Source organism: Puntigrus tetrazona, chromosome 7 (genome assembly GCF_018831695.1).
Source record: "Puntigrus tetrazona isolate hp1 chromosome 7, ASM1883169v1, whole genome shotgun sequence".
Lineage (NCBI taxonomy): Eukaryota > Metazoa > Chordata > Actinopteri > Cypriniformes > Cyprinidae > Puntigrus > Puntigrus tetrazona.
The window spans coordinates 10,856,232-10,872,589 of record NC_056705.1 but is presented as its reverse complement, the minus strand read 5'-3'; the positions used below and the strand labels follow the sequence as shown (position 1 = coordinate 10,872,589).

At 36.3% G+C, this 16,358-nt stretch overlaps 2 non-coding genes across 2 annotated transcripts; one reads left to right on the top strand and one right to left on the bottom strand.

Moving 5' to 3' along the window:
* Positions 1-12,939: 12,939 nt before the first annotated feature.
* Positions 12,940-13,012, bottom strand: trnar-ucg. The gene has a single exon. It is a non-coding gene; the product is annotated as a tRNA-Arg (tRNA).
* A 202-nt stretch (positions 13,013-13,214) lies between these two features.
* On the top strand, positions 13,215-13,287 carry trnar-ucg. Its single transcript has one exon. It is a non-coding gene; the product is annotated as a tRNA-Arg (tRNA).
* Positions 13,288-16,358: the final 3,071 nt, after the last annotated feature.

Below are 16,358 nucleotides of genomic sequence, written 5' to 3'. Positions count from 1 at the left end.
GGAGAGAAACACAGCGACAGAGATTTTCAGGTCACCGTACTAGTGTCTGCGATAAGAAGTTATATAACACCCCTTTTGTTCAGCCAGACGGCACTCTGAAGTACAGTTGGCACATTATGAATTGTGATGAAACAATGCAACTGCGGTGTTACAGAGAGAAAGACGCTGTTGTGTTTGCTAAAATATTATTCTTTATGACGCTCATTTTACAAATAATGCATTTGCAGATTGGATTTCTGAGCACGTACGAGTGCTCTTTCTTTCTTTTTTTTTTAGTAGAATGCATAAAATTATTTTTAAAGTTTAGGGACATTAAGATTTTAAGAAGGAATTCAAAGAATATAATATTGTATTCCGCAAGGATGTATTAAATTGATCAAAAGCGTCAAAAAAAGACATTTATAATGTTGCGAAAGATTTCCGTTTCGAATAAATGTTTTTTGAACTTACCATTCATCAAAAACGCTGGAAAAAATGATATGGCTTCCACAAAAAATATTAAGTTGCCTTACAGTAATTTTCAAATTTAGTAAATGATTTTGATTTGATTTGATTTGATTTGATTTGATTTGATTTGATTTGATTTGATTTGATTTTGATTTTTTTAAACGTCATTCAAATGGAAAAGAAATGTTTTAACGGTACTTCACAATTTTGCTGCAAAAAATAATACATGCATTTCGATCACTTATTAGTAATTAATAAAATATTGTTTTAATAATATTGATTGAAGTAATATTAAATATTGCAATAATAAAAACACACTTGATTTAGTGAACTACATGCCTTCCCTAATATGCACTGGTAATTATTTCATCACTTTAGGGCATAATTTACAAAAGCTGTGTTTTTTTTTCTTCTTGATGGAACGTAATCCGTGACAGTTGACAATATAGTTTGTTCGTTGCTAATTACAGACTTTGCATCCAGTGAGGAGAATAGAGTAGAGCGCGCTACTTTTGAACAGTCGTGTACATTTGCTGCTTTTTAAAACCTTCTTAAACCACCAATTAAATTCTGTCAGTGGCTAAACTGTTAATTGGAAGCAGGCCCGGTTAAGGGTAATAAATAGAAAGCCGTGGTACTTCTCAGAAGTGCAGCGGATCAGCACCTGGCGACATTCGTGTCAACTAAAGGTCACCTACAAGCTTTGTCGCAATGAAAAAGTTAGACTTAATTTGTTGCCCTTCTCACTGTGAGGATGTCGAGAGAGAAACACAATATGCAACATCCCCAGGAGGAGGCAAATGGCATTTGAAAACAGCATCTGTGTCAGTTTTCAAATGAGTTTAGATATGTGTCATTTAAGACAGTCTGAAGTTAATTGAACGAGAACGGCTGCGAAGACAGCTTCACCCAGAAATGACACCATTTGTTCATGTCTATATATGTAGGGTTTTTTTTCCTTAAGGCAACATCTCTGAAACATTTTGCCCCAAATTAACCATAAGCTTGCCACAAGTCCAAACAAATCGCAAACGAATATTCATAAATTACGTGGTTGTGATTTAATTAGATTTCTTCCTCCAGAAAATTAAAGCAGGACCGAAACGTCCTAAGGCGGGTTGAATTTGCAATGCAGGTAAGGAATATTCGTACTTACTGCTTACACAAGGAAAGGTGCCATTAGTTTCATTATTTCTTCTCACATCAAAGACGCTCAAGACGAACCTTTATCCTGGATCCTGATGGTTGTTTGATCTTGTCTGAAAATACGGTTCAAGGACAAGTTGGAAAGAGTGAGTTGAAAGGTAGAAAAACTCTCAAAGCTTCAAAAGCTGTCCAACAACAGCGCATTACTCATTATTATACCATCGTCAAAAATTCAGACATTTCATACATCATCAGCAATTCAGACATTTAATTGCATCATATGAGTTCAGGCCTATGTTCTTTATTAACAGTTTGATGGGATGCATTTTGATTTTCTTTCAAGTGGATGACTTGGATGCCAGAATATGAAAATAATGACATGCTAACGACCAACAAAATAACACACAAAAAGTTTGCAAATTATATCCGTCATATGCTTAATTCTTCTGAATAAGGTTAGACGATCTTTAAAAACTAAAAGGAAGTTTTATCCTTTTTTAACACGCTTAGGTGATTGGGAAGCCTGCAATCGAAATAAAAAAACTTTATGTTGGTGTTTTATTATTGTTGTTGTTGTTGAAAAATATGGTATTGGAACAATTTTAACATAAATATTACTAGTAAATTTTACAAACAATTGGAAATGAGCATATTCAATTAAACTTTTAAAGTAGAACAACTGAAAAAGCAGTTCTGTTAGTGAATTAAAAAGTCAGAAAGAGCTTTTTTTGCCAAGAATGCTTGTGCAAACAAGTAATTTGTTTTAATGTCATAAGCTTCCAGTACAGAGACAACAACAAAGAGACGATAAAAAATAAGACGAGAATAAAAATACACGCATGTTGATATAAATAAACAAAAATAGAAAATTAAAATGAAAAAATATATACAATGTGCTATAGATAGATAGATTAGAACAGGAATAGAGTAAAATAAGATTTCTGTTCAGATATGTGCAGAATGAAAAATGGATTTTGAATCAATTTAGTACCACTATTATAAATTAGGGTGCATTGGCGTACTTAATTCAGACGATATCAAATATTTATGAAAAAACCTATATAATATTGGCCAACAACCAACGTACTGTACGCTGCGCACCCATAATGACAGGACCAGAATTACAGACGCAAAAGTACCAGAAATGTCCTTGAAGCTAAACCTTAAATATTACATTACCATAACAAAGGATGAATAGCACAATTACATAAATGCTAAAAGAACAGAAATATGACTTACTAGCCTTACATACAGAACAAACACTGAGCCAAATAATGCATTACTAATAATAGCCAAGAGACAGATGAATTTGTTCCAAAATACCAGCGATTGAACGCACTGCCTCCTGACATCAACAACAGAAGATCTGAGAAGTGCATACAGTTGATAAGCTATAAGTTATTTTATAAATGTGAACTGTGAAGCCGGAGGCTGCGCTGCTCGAAAACGCGATGCATTGAGAATTCGTCAGATTGAAAAATGGCACGGCCTATTCCTTTAAGATTCCCTTGAGAATAAAAACTACGAGGTACCCCGGTTTTCAGTCATAAGCCAGCACGATTTTGCAATCATTATGCCATAATTAATTTAGAATAATTAATGGGTTGGATCGTGCTGTAGCTCCAAGGTGGATTTGAACTTTGGGCCTGAGACTTTGAGTTGGGCGATCTAGGCGGCTGGCCAAGAGGGCAGACGTCCAGCTCACCGAGCGGAGCGCAGTGCAATGCTCCGGAGAGAGACACGCCGCTACATTAACGCTAATCAAAGTTTTCAGCTCTTGTCATTTCACATATTCATAACATTAATCTGTACTTTTATCGGTGGAACTGTATGGTGCGTCAAACTGACGTATATGCTCACTCCTTTTTTGATTCTTAATCAAAGGTCCATACATTATAAATATACGCCAAAATGTGTGTGTGTGTGTGTGTGTGTTGTTTTCAGTTAAAGTAACTAGGCTCATTCTCCAACTCCCCCAGAGTTAATAAGTTGAGTTTTACCATTTTTGAATCCATTCAGTCGACCTCCGCTGGCTTTTAGCATGGCTAAAAGATCACTGAATCCAATTAGACCAGTTTCGATATTACACAATATAACTACGGCAGAGTCAAGTTTTAAATGGGAAAAATATCCTTTTCGAACACGATGCTACTGGTCTAATTGGATTCAATGATTTATGCTAAGCTATGCTAAAAGTGCTTTCGCCAGACCCGGAGATCGGCTGAATGGATTCAAAAAACTGTAAAACTCTGGGGGAGTCTATTTCTAAAAAAAGTGGAGTATTCCTTTAAGGTTTGCTGTTAATTTTGCAGGCAAAGCGATGGCAATTTAAGTCTATTGGATTTGGGTTGTCGTTACATTCACATTATACCATTCATAAAACAATTATACTTCAATTCAGCAAGGATGCAATAAACAAAAGTGGAAGTAAAGACTTAAACATTCGCAAAAAGGCAAGGCAAATTTATTTATATGACACATTTCATATACAATTCTAATTCAAAGGGCTTTACATAAAACAAAATAAAAAGAATTATAAAAAAAAGAAAATTGAAAAACTTTTAAAATGATTTAAAATTTTATTTAAAATGAAGTTAAAGCAGTGAAAAATACAAAAAGTTAAAAATACAAAAATTATAAAAATACTATATATTTCAAATTAATTGTTGTTCTTTTGGACATTAGTTTTCAAAGAAGTCTGAAATAAAATGCCACAAAATATTAGGCTGTTTTCAGCTTATAATGAGAATAATAAGATATCAATATATCGGAATGATTTCTCATGAATCATGTGATACTGAAGACCAGAGTAATGATGCTGAAAATTAATTTTACACAATAAATTTACTTAAAATAGTAATGTTTCTCAACTCCCCCAGAGTAGTTTAAAAAAAAAATTCAAAATAAATAACAAAAAAATCAGCCAATCTCACTTGCAACCACTTGCGTTGTCTTGGCAAGTTCTACATGAGCAAAATCTGAAATCTTACTACCTTTATAAATGTGCATATTCCTAATGACGCCTATTAAAATGATATCTACTATCACGATGCTGTTGCCGGTGAAGATGGTGTTATTTACAATCCCAGTTTCATGTTCTGTGAGACACATTTTGAAATAAAAAACTGTCTGAAGAACATGAAGCGCAGGTGTTTTTTGTCAGTAAGGGGAAATAATGTGGGATGAAAGTGCCATCTCAGTTATTGTGTGTGTCACACAACGGCAGAGAGAGTAGTGCGCAAGCGAAGAAGCTTCTGATCAACAGCAGTAAAGAAAGATATGTGAGAGGAGACGCGTGTGTGTGTGAGAGAGAGGGGTGATAAAGGTGAGAGCATCTGTGTTAGCTGGAGACCATGTGTGAATGATGTTTTCTGTCACCTTTCTGTTGCACTTGCACTTTAGGAAAGGTAAAGACAGAGGGAGAGACGCAGAAAGAAAAAGGTCTCAAATCTCAGTCTGCGATATCTGCATAATGATGCATTACGACTCTGTTTCAATTATGCATAACCACATTACCCACTGTGAACTTAGCTGAAACATTAAGCTGCAAAACATGTTTACGCATTAGTATGCATTTAAATCCACTCCAATAATTGACATGGGGGAGTACGGGGGGCCAAAAGCCATTTCCATCATGTTCCACAGGTAAAAAGTTACAGTTCATTAAACATAATGATAGCATGCATAGCGTAATGTCACTGTATATAGGTTGTCACAATGGGAAACTGATCATAAATGGAAGGTGTAGTCTACTTATTGTGTTTTTTTTTTTTTAATTTTAAAATAAATTGTGCATGGTGAAATAGTACAAAACAATAAAAAGACAAAAGATAACAACTTTATAATAATGAAATAAATTCTTTGTAACAGTTCGTATATTCGGTGAAATAGCTGATTCTTTTCTTTTCTTGCGGTCTTTTCCGATTTTATTGCTTTATCTGTTTACAGCCGCAGTAGCAATTTGGAGAAATTGTAATTATTTATGGTACTGAATATATATACACAATATAATTGTATTATTTAATACGGGGTTTTCTTATATGTTTATTTTTTTCATAATAATTCATTCACGTACGTATACTTTATAGTTACTGAGAGCCTTTTGACAGCTTGCCCTGCATGGTCTCCTCTGTACTAATTACGCTGAATAAAAGCATCCATCTCACAAAGCTTTTCAAATTATTTATAGTTTTATCATAAAAGTGGAAATGTTATCATAATTGCTTCTGCATTATGTGGGTGAGCAAATGTGCATGCTGAGAAATATTGGAGCACATCGTATGGAAGAACATTACATTTAGAGAATAATTACTGCACTCTCACAATACACATGTATCTATTATTTTTTTGGACCTATTTATAATGTTATATTATCATAATTTGAGATAGTAGTCTTTATAATTATTACTGTGGCAGCCTCAAAGCTGCAATCTTCAGAATTGATGTTTAACACCATCTTGTATGATAATTATGTCCTTTTCGAGTTGAAATCAGGCCGAATGTAGTCTCTTTCCTCTATGCTTCACCATTGTATGTTTATAACCTTATGCAGTCATTTATAACGTATAACATGATAGCAATGATTAGTCCCGTTAGCAAGTTTAGAGTGATCTCATTCCTAAAATGTTTTTTTTTTTTTTCATTGTGGTGGAAAAATAACTCACGGTCCAGAATAAATGAGCATTTGAAATGTTTGTCATTGTAAAATTCTGGAGCGGCAAACAATTTGACTCATCGCTGAAGTGTATTTGTCAGGCGCAGAAATGTTGCTTTGCTAGTTACTTTACATTATTACAGAAGAAAAAAATTTGAAAAATCATTTATTAAGCCGAAAATCCCAAAATACGGTGCTTTTTACCAAATAGCAAACATTGCAGATGAGCTACAAATAAAAACGGATATTTTTATCGTATGTATCATATGGATTTTGAATGCAACTCCTAATTAATAATATTAAATAATGTCCTTAGTTTTAAGTTTTATTATTATTATTATTATTGCTAGTACTAAAATTATTAAAATTATTTTTTTCTATTATCTATCCACCCAATTTTGCTTGTTTTTTATTTTAAGGCCAGGATTTGAACCCTTGCTCCCATGTAAAAATAAATATATAAAACAAATGCATACATAAATAATATTCCCATGTTGCAGACTTAACCAAAAAATATAAAGTACATGATGCTCCTGGAGAAATACATACATACATATATATATATATATATATATATATATATATATATATATATATATACATACATACATACCCACATAATCATTATCAAGGACGTTGTACGACATGTATTCTGAATTGCTTTTCAGTAGTTCATTAACTGAATGAATGCTCTGGCTTGTACATGCGGATGAGTCAGAGGCCCAGGCTTGTGTTTAAATTCACAGGTATATCAGGGGCCTTGACAGTCAACAAGTGTAGTCAGAGCGCTACCGACTCTTCCCCTGACACTCACAAACTGTCTTCAAGACACCCCAAGGACAGCGTTCAGTTCTGCTCTGTTACTGCGAAAATGCGTCTGCCGGCAAAGCGGGGCATTGAGCAACTTCCTGACGCTCAAGCCACCATGATGAAAGGGAAATATTGTCACTCCATTTGCCGTGAAGATACAATCAGCTGACATAAAAGAGCGGAAGCAGCCACTCCGGTCCATTTTTGATGTCTCCAGAAATGAGTCATCTTTAAAACTCGATTCACTCGTCGAGAAATACTGCACTGTGTAAAACAGCATGGCTATTTGCCCTGATTATCTGGTGAATTTTATTAACAGAGAACATAATTAAGCGCATGTCCATGTTTGGTGCCACTATGCTTTTTTTTGGTTTCATATAGAGGTAACATCGTATGCCAGGCAGAGGCCGCAGAGAATAAAGCCTTACTTTATACAGGCTGAGGTCTCATCCGTGGTGGAAACGCCTGGTTGAAGGCAAACTGCGGGTCTTAAGTGTCAAAGCATTGAATGGAAATATTATTGAAGTGCTGAGCAGACAGAAATCAACCTGTGTCACTATACGGTCAAAGAAGCAGCACATTTTGTGCTGGGAAAAATACTGAATACTTTATGTGCCATCCGGACCAAGAGAAGATTACCATATATCCATATTCACATACACCTTACTCGGCTAAATATCTAATGACCAGCAGAGAAAACAGAGGGCAAGTGTAATATTTTTTACATCTTCTTTCGCTCTCATATGCCCTCTTATATCGGCGCAGCCTATATGAAACATTCGTACCGGTGCAATAGTAATATTTCAAAAATGTTAAATATATATAAAATCGTTACGCTGAACAAATTAGCCCACTGTACTTCAAATAATAGAATCATTTTGCTTATTGGAAATAAGTTATCTAACATAACTTAAATGCTTTAACATTTAAATACAATAAAACAATATTTTTCCCAACTGTAAAAGAAGGTTCACACCAAAAGTGAAATGCTTAAATCACAAACCAGCTCAAACAGACCGTTCATGCAATCGCTGTCTATAGGAGGATCAGGAATCGCTCGGGATAAATCCAAAAACGTGATTCCAAAGATGAACAAGTAATCAGCGACAATTTTTAGGTGAACTGTCCCTTTAAATTCTGGATTGCATGAAGAATAGATTGCAGGAGAAGAAAGTTCTCTTACTTTTGCGGTGAAACACAAATGTGATGTTTAACTAAGTTACAATCAATATGTTACCTGCACCCAGATATCACTGTTTATTTGTCAGCAAAAGTCTATTGGATGATGCAGAACATGTCGTTTTGCATCATCACTCTTCTACCAAAATCAACAGGTAAGCCAGAAATGGCCTTTAACTGGACTTTAACGAATCAATGTTCATGACACATTTTAATAATCAAACCATTCAATTCAGTCCAGTTTTAAATGTCATTACTGGCTCACAGCCGCGATCGAATCTTATATCACATCTTCCAGCCATCCAGTCCGACAAGAATACGTCATTCATATTAACTTTCAACTTAAAATAGATAAACATTTAAAACAGTCGTTTGTTTTGTGATCGATTTTAGACATTTCACATCTGAATATTACTCTGATTAATTCTTGCTTCAAAATGAGGGGATTTAAGGACAACAAGAGCGCTGCAGAGCCGTGATGCAATTATAATTCAGAGCTTCAACAAAGGTAGAACAATCAAATCAAATTCTCACTATTCAATTCGCTCATTAGCTTTGATCCACGGGCAATGCCTAGAATCAGTAATTCTCGGTTTATTTCAAAAAAAGACTAGGAAGGCTTGCGTGCTGCTGCGAGAAAGGTTGGTTGCATTTCAAGTGAGGTAATTATTTAATAAGGACTGCTATCAAACGTCTTATGAACTGATCCCGGTGTGATTGACGGCGGATATATGCAACAACAAACAGTGCGTTCTGCTAGTCTGGGACAGAATTTAAAACCTAAGGCCTAATTTTGCCACCTAATTTTATCTACACAAACACCAGACATGACGTTTCATAGATACGAGGTCACTAAGCATTAAACACAGATCGTAATATCCATCAAGGCAGCCATTATTTACAATGCACATACATGAGAGACTTGATTAATGTAAATTATTGAAGATGAAGGAACCGATAGATAAGCAAAGCGATCCATTTTTTGTGCTCACCTAGAGTTTAATTAAAGCCTACGTCAAGCTATTAGCTGTACTAACAGTTAGCTCTGTGGATTACGCTTGTAAAGTGCTGCGTACCTATTAGTGAGGTCATTATGGTTGTTCAAAGACCTTTCATTTTATATGTCATTTTATTAGCCAACTAAAGCACAAAGAGCAGAGATGAGGCAATTAATGCAATGTTACATGCATTAAACTAATTCATAAAACAACAAAGTGTCCCACGAGCGCAACGCGATGAAGTAATTACGGTATTAAAAATGGACTTAAACCAAAATGGACTTTCACTGTGGCTTTCATTTATCAAAAACCTTTCCAGCAAGAAAACTCACGGACATGTCCTTATGTAAGAGACAGTGAAGGTTGAGTTGTGCTGGTCTGCAACGTTAAGACGCGAGATGATAGATGACGGTACAGTAAGATGACAGTATAAACTGTTTGCTCATCCCAAAGTCTTGAGGAAGATAGATGGCAGACTACGAAAGTACAGGGATTTTCAGGGACTGAGTCGTTCACAGCTTGATAGCCCAGAATGACAAGATCTTAATGATTGTCAGATGCAGATTTCTTTCTTTTCTTTCTTTTTCCTTTTTTTTCTCGAAACCGTGAGTGATGATTTAATGCCGAAGACAAAAAGAACCGCAAATAGTGCGTGAATTATATGCACCTTAATTGTGTTTAATGCAGAAAGCAGGGTGTTTGAAAATGCGGGTGGCATTCAACAGTTTGCAAACCGAGCCACATTTAGATCGCCATATTCCTCGGGATTGAACCATGCAGGGTCTTAAAATTAGGGTACAAAAGGAAACGTGTGTTAAGAACCCGAGTCTTAAAGGATATTGATATATCTTGAGTTACAGCCATGTAAACGGTTATGCTTTATGCAAGTGTTTTGGTGGTATGAAACATAATCTGTATAAAAATAAAGTATTAATTGTGATTTTTTTTCTGCAAAATAGTGGATTACTCAGTATTCAAAAGATAAGGACCTTTAGTTGAGCTCACGTTGAAGAACCCATACGTTTTTGTGATATATCTGTAATAAGTATGTAAATAAATGATATACACTAAAAATACTTTTCTTGCCATATTGACTTTTTAGCTTACTTTTACTTGTAAATCTCTCATTATGCTGCTATCCTTTTATTTCCTTCAATTAGTAAAGGTCTTTGATTGCAGGTCTCATTTATCTGAGCTTATATGCACCTCGGTTTTCAAATGAAAATGATTTTGGTCAATGTTCACTCAAACGTGATGTTCACTCAAAAGCTGAGGTGCGTAAGCTCAGATCAGAGAAGCCTATGATCAGTCAACAGGATCCCGTGGCAGTTCGTACATATTTCACGGAGCGGCTAATTCCCATGAGCTCACTCGTGCGAATTCATTTTAGCGAGTTGCCAATTCGTAAGAATTCGTACGAATGACCTACGCTTTAACCCCTCCCCAAAACCTACCCGTTTTAGACCAATCGTACGAGTGAGGTCGTACGAATCAGCACAAATTAAAATACGTACGAATCGGTCATGAGACCGCGTTGGATCAGTCGCTTCCAAAATATCAGAAGCTGTATTATTGACAAGAAAACACGTATTACTAAATAAGTTGTCGTGAGCAGTAGGTTTTTGTCCAGTGTCTCTTCCTTCAATTCTGGTCTTTTTTTTTTCATATGAGGTGAAATTCAGGCCACTTGTTGTCACACCTCTTCTCAACAAGCCACACAATTAATCACCTTGTCCATTTTTGTATCACTCATGTACCACGAATCCCTAACCGGCCAATACTAACGGTGATAGATTAAGTACAAAACTGTGTTGTAGGCTTTTTCCCCGAACGCCCTCAGCAATAACAGTTTTTCCAAGGCTACCGAACTTTTTTAAACTATATTTTAATGGCCAAAAAAATACAGAAGACAGATAACAGCAATACAACCAAAACTACAACGTGCAGCAGCTTTTTATAGGGCAGGGTCATTTTTATAGGATGTTTCTTGGGGTAAGAAATCTGCATTCTTTATTGAAAACCTTAGCCTGCTTAATTGTTCTGCTAACCGCAATTGTCTCATAAAATCTAAAAAAGAAAAGTAAAAAGTAAAAAGTGCAGTATTGCTAAATTGCTAAATTTGAGAACATCTCTTTTCTTGGGTCCTGTTTACCACCAGAGGCCATTAAAAACACCTAACAGAGCAATAAATCTATCCGGACCAGGTACAGAGACAAATCTGAGGATCTCACGCAAGCCCTTTGTCGTACACAAAACTGGAAGCTTCATATGGAGGGCGTACGGTTTAATACAATTATGAGACACATTTTCACACTAATGATCGTAGCTCTCGAATTATTCTGGAGACAAATGGTTTCCAGTAACCGAAACAGCCCTTATCAGCATTTTTCAATCTGATAAAATCCATTAATGTGAGTGTTTTGCATGCTATTGACTGCATCAGTACGTCTGTGGCTCTATTAGGTTATGTTAGGTGAAATATATTTGTAGTAAGTTAATCTTTCCCTCTCTAATGTGTTTTGGTAAGTCTAATGTTCGCTAAAGTGCTGAGTTGGTATTTTTCTACTTTAAAGAGAGGCATTAAATTGATTAGAAATATATTGCGTCGCCGCAACATCAATTAGTGGTTATTCATTTGAGGAGACACGGATATTTATGGTAGCTGCCGTTGTTTAGATTAATGGTGGAGTCCAAAGTAGATGTTGTTCTAAACAACAAGAAAGAGGAAGATATTTGAACGTCTGTGCAATAAATTATATACAGATATTAAATCCTGTAAATGTAATGTAAGTCCTGAATAGTCCTCAGTGTCTTCAACGACACACCCCGCTGTTGCATAGACACGATTGTGCACAAATTGCATGTTGCAATACTTGTGCGTTATGCATTGTACAGTTAGACTCTGAAGAACGAACAAGACATGGCAATAACTAAATAAATAAACAGCCGTCGACGCAGACAGGATCAGTGCAGATGTAGAGATATCATAAGAATATATGTATTACTGAGTTAAGGTTTTGTTCATTTAGACATCGAGGGGGACAATCAAATAAAAGGAGGCGGGGTTTACCGGTCACTGATGAGATGGAAGCTGCAAATCATTTAATGTCAGTCAGCTGTTTTATGAAATTTTTTCTCAAATATGTCCATTTTGAGAGAGGAAGAGAGAGAGAGATTAAATGTGTCTGTCCCTATAAACAAAAAGCTTTGAATTTACTTCAAAAGGACTTTTATTAATTAATTAGAAAATGTATATTATATTAATTTTTCTAATTAAATAATCATACTATATTAGTTCATTATTAATTATTTAAAATTCGAGACATGGATGCACAAAATGCATTTATACCACTTCATATAGCCTAGTTAATCAATTGTGAGTGTCACTTTTTTTTACACGTGATATTGATTTAGTTCTTCTTTTCTTTTCTTTTTTTTTTTACAACGTTTGCATGAACAAGACGGCAATTAATAGACATTTTAGACACCACATTTTTTTGTTTGTGCTCCATTTCAACAACATAAAACTTCTCCAAACAAATCCACAGCACTATTCTGCATTTCGAAGGTGTTTCATTCCTGAATGAATCAACTCCGTGAATTATTCGGTTCAATCGCGATGATTCATTTACTTACTTAGCTGTGGCTTTGTATAGGTCGGGGCTGTCTAAACTTGGTCCTAGCGAACTGACCCTCTTAAAACAGCGACCCCGGCAGGACTCGAACCTGCAATCTTCTGATCCGAAGTCAGACGCCTTATCCATTAGGCCACGAGGCCGGCGAGTCGACTCTCGTTTGTCCGAATCGTCGAGTCGAGTCTTTTTAAATCTGCACGAACAGTTCGTTCAGAAATCGATTAGGGATGGATGAGGATCCCAAAAGCGTCATTGGCCATCTATGATCGCAAGTTGCACCGAGACCTATATGTAACGTAAAGAGTAATTACAGTCACGTGACAGGAAGTAGTCGCTTTTAACGCAGACCTCGTGGCCTAATGGATAAGGCGTCTGACTTCGGATCAGAAGATTGCAGGTTCGAGTCCTGCCGGGGTCGCTGTTTTATAAAGTTATCTGCAGCAGTGCAACCCTTTAAAAAGTCCTGTTACGCGATAGAAATAAAAAATGTGGTTATCAAACGTATTACATGAATCCCTTGCGCTTGTACCACTAGCCTGCTTGTTTACAAATTACTTCGGATAAAAGCTGTACTAAATGAACAGATGTAAATGCCATTAGTGCAGTGTATTACTAGAAATGAGATTCATGTACACAACCGCCTCCAGCATGACTGCATTGTTTGTTAGTCACGCAGAGTTCTGTTCTCTGCATTTGTGTTAATCTATGTAAGCCTGACAGTAGCGTTTAAACGGAGCTTGTTTTTAGCAACATGGGCTTTAGCACAGTCTCCTTTATAGAATTTGCGTTCACACGGATCATTTATTAATTACCATAAATGCACGTAATTGAATGCGCATTGCAAAAATATGGATTGCTATCTAGGATGCTGATTCTTGAATGTTGATTCTGCTGACTAAAGAGACAGATCGAATGATTTCATATAGCTACTAGACCTTGAGTGTACAGTAAAGGAGCTATCGTTCTAATGTACGCCGATCGCATTGCCTCTCAGCTAAACCGAGAGTGAATCATATAAAATATCACTGCGGTATTTAGTAATGCCAGACACTGAGATTTAAATAATCAATAATCCAAATAAAGCCATGAACATTCATTAAACAGCAGTAAAATGTACCATCCGGATAGCATAGCTTCTTAGCATGATTGCGTTCCAATTCTCCAGGAGGTAATACATCAGCATTGACATTCAAATATGACAAGGTTCACTTATGGGAATATAACATTTGCATAATTTCCCCTGGCTGTAGAGTTGCCTCTGTCATCTTAAATGGACAGAGGGTGATGCCATGCTGCCACTCATGCAGCCCTTTGGGATGTCTGAGTCTGGTGATGCTGGGTCAGTTTGCTACCCATGGATCATTTGCAGGCTTGCTTACTTATGCAAAATGTTTCTGGGAGTTACTCTTAGTGCCAAAGTAGTTGCATAAGTTGTTACTATAGTGTTCCGGCTGGTGATGCAAGGTGTTTCTTACTGACTCGAAACAAAAGTGTGAGTATGATATCACGGAAAATGAACAGCACACCTTACATTAAAAAAGTGCTGATTTGAGCACCTTTTGAGCACAAAACACGATTCACAATTCATATCCAAAACTGATGAGAAATAACGATTAATATTTAAAATAAGGGCTTCGGTTTCACTTAAGGGGATGTCTAATTTAGACATATGACATATGAACTAAACATGAAAATGTAAAGCCACCCAAGATCTAGAAGTGCTTGTTTCTTCATTAAAATATATCGCTTGTTCACCAGTGAATGGGTGCCGTGAAAATGAATGCTTCGAACTGTTTAAACAGCTGATAAAAACAACACTCCACGTGACGTATCTGGATTTTGATGTGAGATATGGGATGGATTTTTTTTCCTTTTTTCCTTTTGGATAATTTATGGATAATTGGACTGGAAGTGACTGGCCTGGAGTCCTGCGGATCATTTGTGTATTATTGTGATGTTTTTATCAGCAGTTTGGACTCTCATTCTGACGGCGCCCACCCACTGCAGATGCACTGATGAACAAATGATGCTAAATTTCTCCGTATCTGTTTTGATGAAAAAACATGCTACATCTTAGACAGCACGAGAGCCAGTATATTGTCAGCAAATGTTCATTTTTGGGCAAACCGTTCCTTTAAAGCCATATATGGTAATTTTGTGATTGACAGAACCTTGAGTTTAAAAAAAGCTGATTTTTGAGACAGACACATAATTGGATCATTAGCTTGTCAAGATATATAGGCCTCGGGAAAAAGCTGACACAAAACAGGAGGGGCGCCAATCCAGTGTTGCCAAATGACAATCTGCCAGAAAGAGATTGTCTATATTATTATATTGGGACTATATTATTAATCTATCCGCAGTGATATGAGGTAGTGCGTAAAATTAAAGAGCGGATGCAAATTTATTCAGAGGAACTGTGAGAGATATAATACTTAACCAGAAGTGTGCAAAGATGCAAATTATACAAAATCAGCAGCAGTTCGCTTTTTTTTTAGCATTTAGGGTGAACTGCTGTTCATACCAGTTCCAGCTTTTCTTATTCCACGATGTAGGTTGAAATACCGCTTTCACGCCGACCCAACTAACTGATGACAAACAAACTGCTCTGGAAAGCTGTAGTGTGAAGTGCATATTGATTCCATGTCACCTAGAAACAAGGCCCGGCGGTTTCAGGCGATGTGATGGAGCAGCAGCTAAGAGAGCCACACGGCAATCATTCAAATCTATAGTGATCTATTGACTCACAAATGCCACCTAATCGATACAGCCATATGGGAAAATGCAGAAAACAAGACCACAGAAGAAAATAAACCGTTTAAAAAGGCACCAAGGAGCACAATCGGTGATTACGTGCACATGGTTTTAACACCTCACGCCATCTAGCCTATATCATGAATGCATTAAACAGACAGATCTAATTATGTGATCTCCTTCTAGTGAGAGTGGATTTCTCAAGGACTCTGATAATCCTTAGGGAGAAGATGATATTGGAGTGAAAACCGGTTATTAGTGTTATCACGGTGGATTTTGGAGGTGATTAAAAACTAGAACTGGACATAAAATTGCAGTAAGGGCAATGTCCGTAAACTTTCAATTAACCTGTGAAATTGCTTTGGCTGTTTCATGTTACAATATTTACTGACCTATGACAACAAACCCAACTGTGTAGTCGGGTAATCACACCTTTAAAGAGGCTGCACGTGATTCGGTTTCATTTCAGTGCTGTAACAAATCATTTCTCACAACTGGAAATGTTGCATAGGTTGCAAACCTTGTGTGCTTTGATGTCTAATGGTCCATACTGAGTACTCATTATATCATCCTGACCAGAAAAATGCATTAAAATTCGTAAGAGCATATGAGGGTTTAAACAGCAAGGCCAATTGCTTTCATTAATCCACCGGGGCTGTCAAATTATGGATTACAGTACATGATGCCTTTGTTAATGGTTCAGTTATTTGAGGTAAGGCATGATGCAATGCACTG